The following is a 7,434-nucleotide window of genomic DNA, read 5'->3' on the forward strand; positions in this document are numbered from 1 at the left end:
TACCGCTCTCATCACATCTTATCAATGGTACTTATTATCAACATGAATTAACACGGCTGATGCTGGTTGAGATAGTGTTTGCCAAGTTTCTCCACTATAAAATAACTCTTTTCCCCATCTTCACACTGTCTTCATTGGAAGAGAGTCACTGAGTGCAGCCCACACTTAGGGAGCTATGTTCTACCTCCTGGAGGGAGGAGAACCTATATAATTATGTGAAATTTTCTGCATTGGAGATTCCTTATTCTCCAATATTTATTGATTGACTCTATTATTTATTTATATCAGAATGGACTCAGAATATTTAGTTTAAACTTTGAGTTATAAGCCAATGCTAGTTTGTTTTGTAGCTCAGATTATCATGACTTTGGCCATTGGAAACTCTTAGTTGGCCCCTTTGTGCATATCCCTTAATATTGTGGTTATCTGTGTTTTGAGTACTTCCTTACTTTGAGGCACTTCCAGATGACCCAGACTCATGCCCGACCTACAGAATCATACATTTCTCTAAGAAGCCTTAGTTCTTTTGTTGGAGAATATTAGAAATCAAGATCATATCATTACTGACTGTTGATATTGTCAGTTTGGATTGTCCCCGTTTTAATAGGTATGTAGTGTTGTCTCATTATTGTAGTTTCCCTGATGACAAATAATGTGAGCATCTTTTCATGTGTTTATTTGTCACACATATAATTTTTTTCATAAGATGTCTGTTCAGAACCTTTGCCTATTTAAAACAATTGAGTTGTTTGTTTTATTATTGTTGAGTTTTAAGAGCTTTTGTATATATTTTTACAAGTCTTTTATCAGATATCTGTTTTGCAAATTTTTTGTAAATATTGCTGTGGTTATAACAATATATTAAAATGTTATTTATACATTACTAAAAATCATAAATTTGTTTTAAAAAAATTAAAGCATGTAAATTTGAAGCTTTGTGAAAAGGTCAGTTAGACTTAAGAAATTACATATCCCCTTTCACTTGAAATTGGTTATGACTCTGAAAATTATAAGTAATATCATTTCCTTTCTTTTGATTAATCTCCCAGCCACAAAGGTTGCTTACCTAGTAAGTTATTCTTCTACATTTCTTGCTAACTGCACTCCTTTCTCTTCTATTCAGGTGGCAGTATACCTGCTACTGTTGATAAATCAGGATTGTCCAAGCCATTCATGGTAAACCTATTCCAAGGTCCACAAGAAAGTAACCCCTAGTCAGTACAAGGTAAAATGTGAAAGGAAGTGTGGTAGAGCTTTTATAAAAAAGGCCACATGACAAAAAGATTGCTTTTGACTCCTTTCCTCACACCTGCTCTGAGCTTTTGCCAGCCATCTTGCAATCATAAGATAACAAGTCTGAAGACAAATGTCAACTTGCTGAGAAGGTAAATAGAAGAAAAAATGAGATTGGATCCTTGATAACATTTTTGAACCGTTGATCCAATTCTGGAACCAATTCCGGAAAGCCTACTCCCATATGGCTTGCATTAGTGAAAATTAAATATCTATTTTTGATACAGTACTTTTCAATCTTTATACCTTATAACTACATATAAAATCATACTTGTTGGTACACTGGAGTAAACAAGTAAGAATCCTCACAGACAGAGACAAGTTGCTCAGGGATTGTGATTGCCACAGGGAGCCCTTCCTGACCACTATACCTGTACCTAGGATCAGCATCTCAGCCACTAACTGGCCATTCAGGGCCAACGGTAGCACACTGGTTGAGAAATTCTGGTTTCAGACACATTTTGTAGCTTGAGACTGAATATATCCTAATTGTGATGCATACTAAGTGCAGCTTTAAACCCATACAAAACATTTCTCACCATGGAAGCCAACTAACCAGCCTATTAGGTAATGTCTCTGTGATCACTCAAACCCAAACAGAGTTTGGGAAACTTCTTGGTTTTCTGGAATACACCTCATAGAGTTGGGTCAGAAAGGGATACGCTATTTTATTTTTTTACTTAAACTGTGGTTTTAATTTAATTTCATTGCTTTGGCATATTATGGTAGGCTAACGGATTTAGAAGACATATCATTGCAGTATAACAGCTTTAAAGTGTAAGTCTAAGTTATTATTTGAACAGCTGTATCTAATTCATAATATGGAAATTACACCAAGCCAACTCAAGTTTTAAAATAACTAAAAACAGCCACCAAAACCTCTGAGAATGCAAGGAAACCTCAATGTGCTTTCATGAGCATCTTTCCAATATACTAAGGAGCCAGGGTTACCCCGGTGCAGTTCCCTAATGGGGAACTAAGGTACCGGCTGTACTTACAATGGAGAATTTTTAAAGGTCTTACAAGGCCTTGTGTTCCACATAAGGACTGTGATCCCTAAAGTGCAACGTATCTAAGCATTTCTTTTTCATAATTAAATAGGTTTCCTGGCAGCCGACAACGAAATCCACAGAATTTATATTGACTCCTTCTGTTGGGAATAAATTGTAGACCCTGGGTATCTCTGAATCATATTCTAACCCTCAGATTTTTATCTGAAGCATAAATTTCATGGAAACCAAGTACTTACATTTTTAATGAAAAACTGTGGCAGAAATCTTTTTTTTACATTATACTTTTAAGTTATTTAAAATATACATACATACATGCATACATATACACATGAAATACATATTTCGTATGTATTTCTGTACATTGTAATATATATTTCACTTTATATTACATTTACTATTTTGTCTATATGTAATCACTCCTTTATTTACTTATTCAGTGAAATCCTTTAATTCGGCACCATAATGTGAAGTGCATCTGTCATTAGTTAAGTCATAGTTTGGGTATGACAGTACTAAGATTAACATGAAGTTATAATATTTAACTGCTTTTTTTTCTTTTTTTTTTTTTGTAAATATGAGATTGTCAGCAAATAACAAAGTTTGCAAAATATGAAACTACTGGAAACTTTAAATTCGAACTTTTCTTGGGGTTAGTGGTTTTCGATTTGGTGTGTATGAACAGGAGTGAGAGTTCATGGAAACCAGTGACAGACCTGGGCGTGCAGTCCCGCCAGCTGGAAACAACAGAGGGAACGCTGAAGCCAGCAGTACCCTGACCGCTGCCAGGGGTGGAAGGCTTCACCTTTTGTGGCTTTCTGACAAGCTGCAGTTCTCGTGCATATATTTTGGTGAATTTACAGAGTAGGGCAAAACATTGACTGACTTTGTGGCGTGCAGTTAAAGGGCTACTTTTAGCCTGGCAGTAGGAAAGAATCTAAGAGACAGGGAAACTCTGGTCAGGTTCTCTTCCACTCCTCGCAGAAGGCAACAGCTCAGCGAAGCAATTACATCTACGGGAATGACCTCAGCTGAGGAATGTGGAGTCTTTGGATTGTGAGCATGGAAATATTACTCATTGGTCATATTAACATTCAGAAAAATTATTAAAATACTTTTTTAGATTCTTTCCTAGGAAATAGGGCTCATTTCAAACTCCAGTGAGAAAACAGGGGATGAAATGAAATTATATTAAAAATAACATGATAATTACTATAGCTCAAAGCATCAAACTCTACATCCAGGTGACAGTAACTACAAGTTGAAATGCACATCTCTCAGGTGACTTTACTCAGGGGAATAATAATAATTGTTTTTCAGGAACACCTGACTCCATCTGATACTTCCATCCCCGCCAAGAGTCCCATTTCCACATCTTAAAAATATTGATCAGTTTTTCATACAAAACCTAACAATTTTCAAATAAGCTTGAAGATAGTTTACCTAGTCCTATCCTTCTAAAGCAAGAATTTTAAAAAGCCCCAAAAGACACTCTCATTGAAACACGATAGGAGATAAATTCAAACAAACAACAACAAAACAAAGAGTAGAATGTTTTAATGAGGTATTCAAATACATTTATTACATTAATGTAAAAGAGGGAGTAAAAAGTAGCCAGTAGATTGCATAATTGGAAGCAACTGTTTATTAATTTAGGAGCAAGAATCTGGACAACACAATTTGAAAGTGAAAAGTAAAGGGGAAACTATGTTTGTTCACTTTTTAAAGAATTTGAATGGGAAGGAGACGAGGAAAACAGTATAGGGTATTGAAGAAGAATATATATGCAGCCAGGAAATGTCTTTTTAGGATGAGAGAAACTTGAGCACTTTAAAAGCACAAAGAAAAGTGCCTGCAGAGTTGAAAAGAAGGGAATTCTGGAGCAAGAGGGGACACCTAATAGAGTAAGATTCCTAAAAAGGTGAGAAGGAATGTTATCAAGGGTAAAGATGGAGGGATTGGCTTTGGCAAGGAGAGGGCTCACCATCCCCCAGTTTGGAGGAAGTGGATTTGGATGAAAGAGGAAGTGTATGGGGTCAGTAGAGGCTAAGGTGAGGGATGAAAAGTAGATAACGGTCACATTTGATGGCTTAATTTAACTCATATTAAAGCTAATGAGTATAGTGGAAAAAGAGGGAAAAAAGATCTGGAGAAACGCCTCCTTCCCTCAAATAGTTGGAATAAACTTAGGTTCTTTGCTTCCAATGGCTTAGAATATGTTATGTGAGATAAAATGACATTCACAGAGAACTATGTGTCTAAACCAATCAGCTTTAGGAAGCCTTCGATAGCCCTGTAACATGGACATTGCAAAACTATTTACTTAACTTGTACAACTAAGCAATTTATTTTATTTTCAAAATCCAATTTATTTAGTGCTCATGGAATGCTCACAATGTAATTCACTACAGTGTTTGTAGTTTATCAGGGTATGCCCTGAGAGTTTTTTAAAGGGACACTTAAGCATTTCAAGAAATTTATTCCATAGTCAAGAAAGATTCAGGGATTTTTTTTTTTTTCTACTTTGTACTTTTCTTGCCCCTGTTTCCTTTTTGCCTCTGACCTATGTTCTTTCATCAGGAATGTTGGAAATATATAATTTTCCTGTAAGTCTGTAAGTGGGTTCTGAATTATAGGCTTATCAATCCTGTTTTATATGTCTCAGGGAAAAAATAGAATTCAGTTTAAGAACATTGCCCTTGGATGCTTTAGTACAATTATGACCTTGGATAAAATACAGTAGCTTTTCCCTAGAAATAGTATCTGATTGTCCTTGATATCTTATAGATATTTTATATGACAAGAAATAGACGGTCACTTAAAACTTCATAAAGTATGTACTAATAGTCAGTTAAATGCAGGACTGGAAGATGACTGGGTTAGCAATCCACTTAAGTTGAGTGATAATAGATTTCCAAAGGTGAAAATGGAGAAAATATCAAGCTAGAAATATTGGTTAGGGCCTAATAGACAGAAAGGAGGATGTGACCACGTTGATTTTTATGATTGAGACCAGTTACAAATAAAAGAATGTATAGATTTAATATGCCGTTTATTTTGAACAAAGCTAAGAAAAAATAAATGGGATCTTCCCATTTCGTGAAAAAATTTTTGAATTTGGACAGCACAGAAATGCGATGGAGGAACATAAGTCCTGCTCGCAGGGAGCACGTGGACTAGGGAGGGCAGGAGGAGAGCAACCGTATGGGGCAGATCCCGGGAGGGGTGTGGAAGAACCAAACCACTCTGAATCCTCTTGATCATGTCTGCTATTGAATCTGTTTCTTATCCAGTAAGAGTAAAACTGTATAAATTTTTTTTTCCCATTAAAACTAAATTTAGCTTATTATTTCCAAAAAGTCTTTATTTTTCAATCTCTCCATTTACTAGGCAAATTCTTTCTTTCTTACTGGGAATATTGCTATTTCTGCCTCCAGAAATTTCGTCCCATTATGTTTATAAATCAAAGGCCTTTTTTAAAAATGTTGAAGTCAACTATTGGTTTACAGAAAATTGGAAGTAGGATTTTTTAACTTATCTGTGGAAAATATTCTTCTTTTCTTCTTATTTGTAGAATATTTATGTTTCATTTTCATTGTACCGCCCTAATTATTTTTGTACTTTCTTTGGTATTTTAATATTAATAAATTAAATGTTACTAAAATACAATAATTTTCTAAGTGTTTTAGTTTAAGTTTTCTTCATGAATATCCATAATTTGTCAAGCTTTTAAATTGTTTTTATTATTGTCACTTTTTTATTATAGAGAGGAAAATATGTTTAAGATTCTAGGGTTGCTTTTTTAATCAAAGAAAAAGCTATTGGAGATAAGAAAGGCCACCAAATAATCCAGAACTTATTTTCTTGAACAATATTCTCTGGCAGCAAGAGAATGCTACAAGCACCTTTACAAATTAAACTGGAATGGAACCAATAACTTTTTCATGGTTCACTAAAAGGGGCCTAAAAAGAAACTCTATTCCATCAAGAAGCAGTGTTAACACTACAAAGAGTGTCATCTTCCACTGATTGGGATTGTAGTTATAATGTATTCAGTGTCTTACACCCAGCCAAGACATTATACCAGGTTAGCTAGGATGGTAGTGTGCTTTGAGGTAAGACCCTATAGGAACCAATATCTCAGACATAAGCTGGAAAAAGGCTAAAACATTTGAGTGTTCTAGGTCTCATGCATTCTGCAGGAACGAGAGAGCTTGAGAGCTGAATTGTTCGTTGATGCCTTCCAGATGTTGTGGTTTTGGTGTTTTGTTGACTGATGAGTTAATTGATGTTTTCATAAAAGCTCTCCACTGCCACAGCTGCTAGAGTCACTCTACCTTTTAGCTGGTGTTACAAAAAATAATACCAAGAAATGAAAGCCAAAAAAATATTAGCAGCAGATCTTTCTTTTAAAAGAAAATAGCCCACATTTTACCATGAAATAAAACACCCATAAAGTATAAAAGTAAAAATGTACAGTTCATTGAATTATTATAAAGCAAACACCCAGGCTAACAGGCTGCCAGCACACCATTTTCCTCACCAACGCCTTCCCCATCCAAATCTCTTCCTTCTCAAAAATAAATGCTGCCCCTACTTTAAGTAAGGTCTACAGTTTAACTTAATCTACTTTTATGAAATAAAATCACACTTGTTTTTAGTTTCTGGTTTCTTTTGCCAGTCTTTGTGATGGTAAGATCACATTTGTAACTATAGCATATTCATTTTTATTCCTACATGGTATTCCATTGCACCCCAATTTATTAAATCCATTACTAATGGACATGTAGGCTGATTCTGGGTTTGGGATATTATAAATGACCTTGCTGTGAATATTTCTGTACCTGCTTTGGATAGCTTTATAAACTACTGTTATACATATACTGGTATATCCAGGAGTGGCATTGTGGGGTCATAGAAAACGCATGTCTTCAACTTTTCCTAAGTTGTGCCAATTCACCTGCCAGTCGCACTGCACTAAAGTTCCTCATGGCTGTACATCCTCATCAACTCTTGGAATTGTCAGTTCTTTTCATTTAGTGATACTGGTGGGATTCTCATTGTGAATGCAATTGACATTAAATTTTATATAGTTATTGGCCATTTGGATAGCCTTTTTAAATGGCTGTTC

Source organism: Furipterus horrens, unplaced genomic scaffold (genome assembly GCF_987537825.1).
Source record: "Furipterus horrens unplaced genomic scaffold, mFurHor1.1.pri manual_scaffold_12, whole genome shotgun sequence".
NCBI classification, from domain to species: Eukaryota; Metazoa; Chordata; class Mammalia; order Chiroptera; family Furipteridae; genus Furipterus; species Furipterus horrens.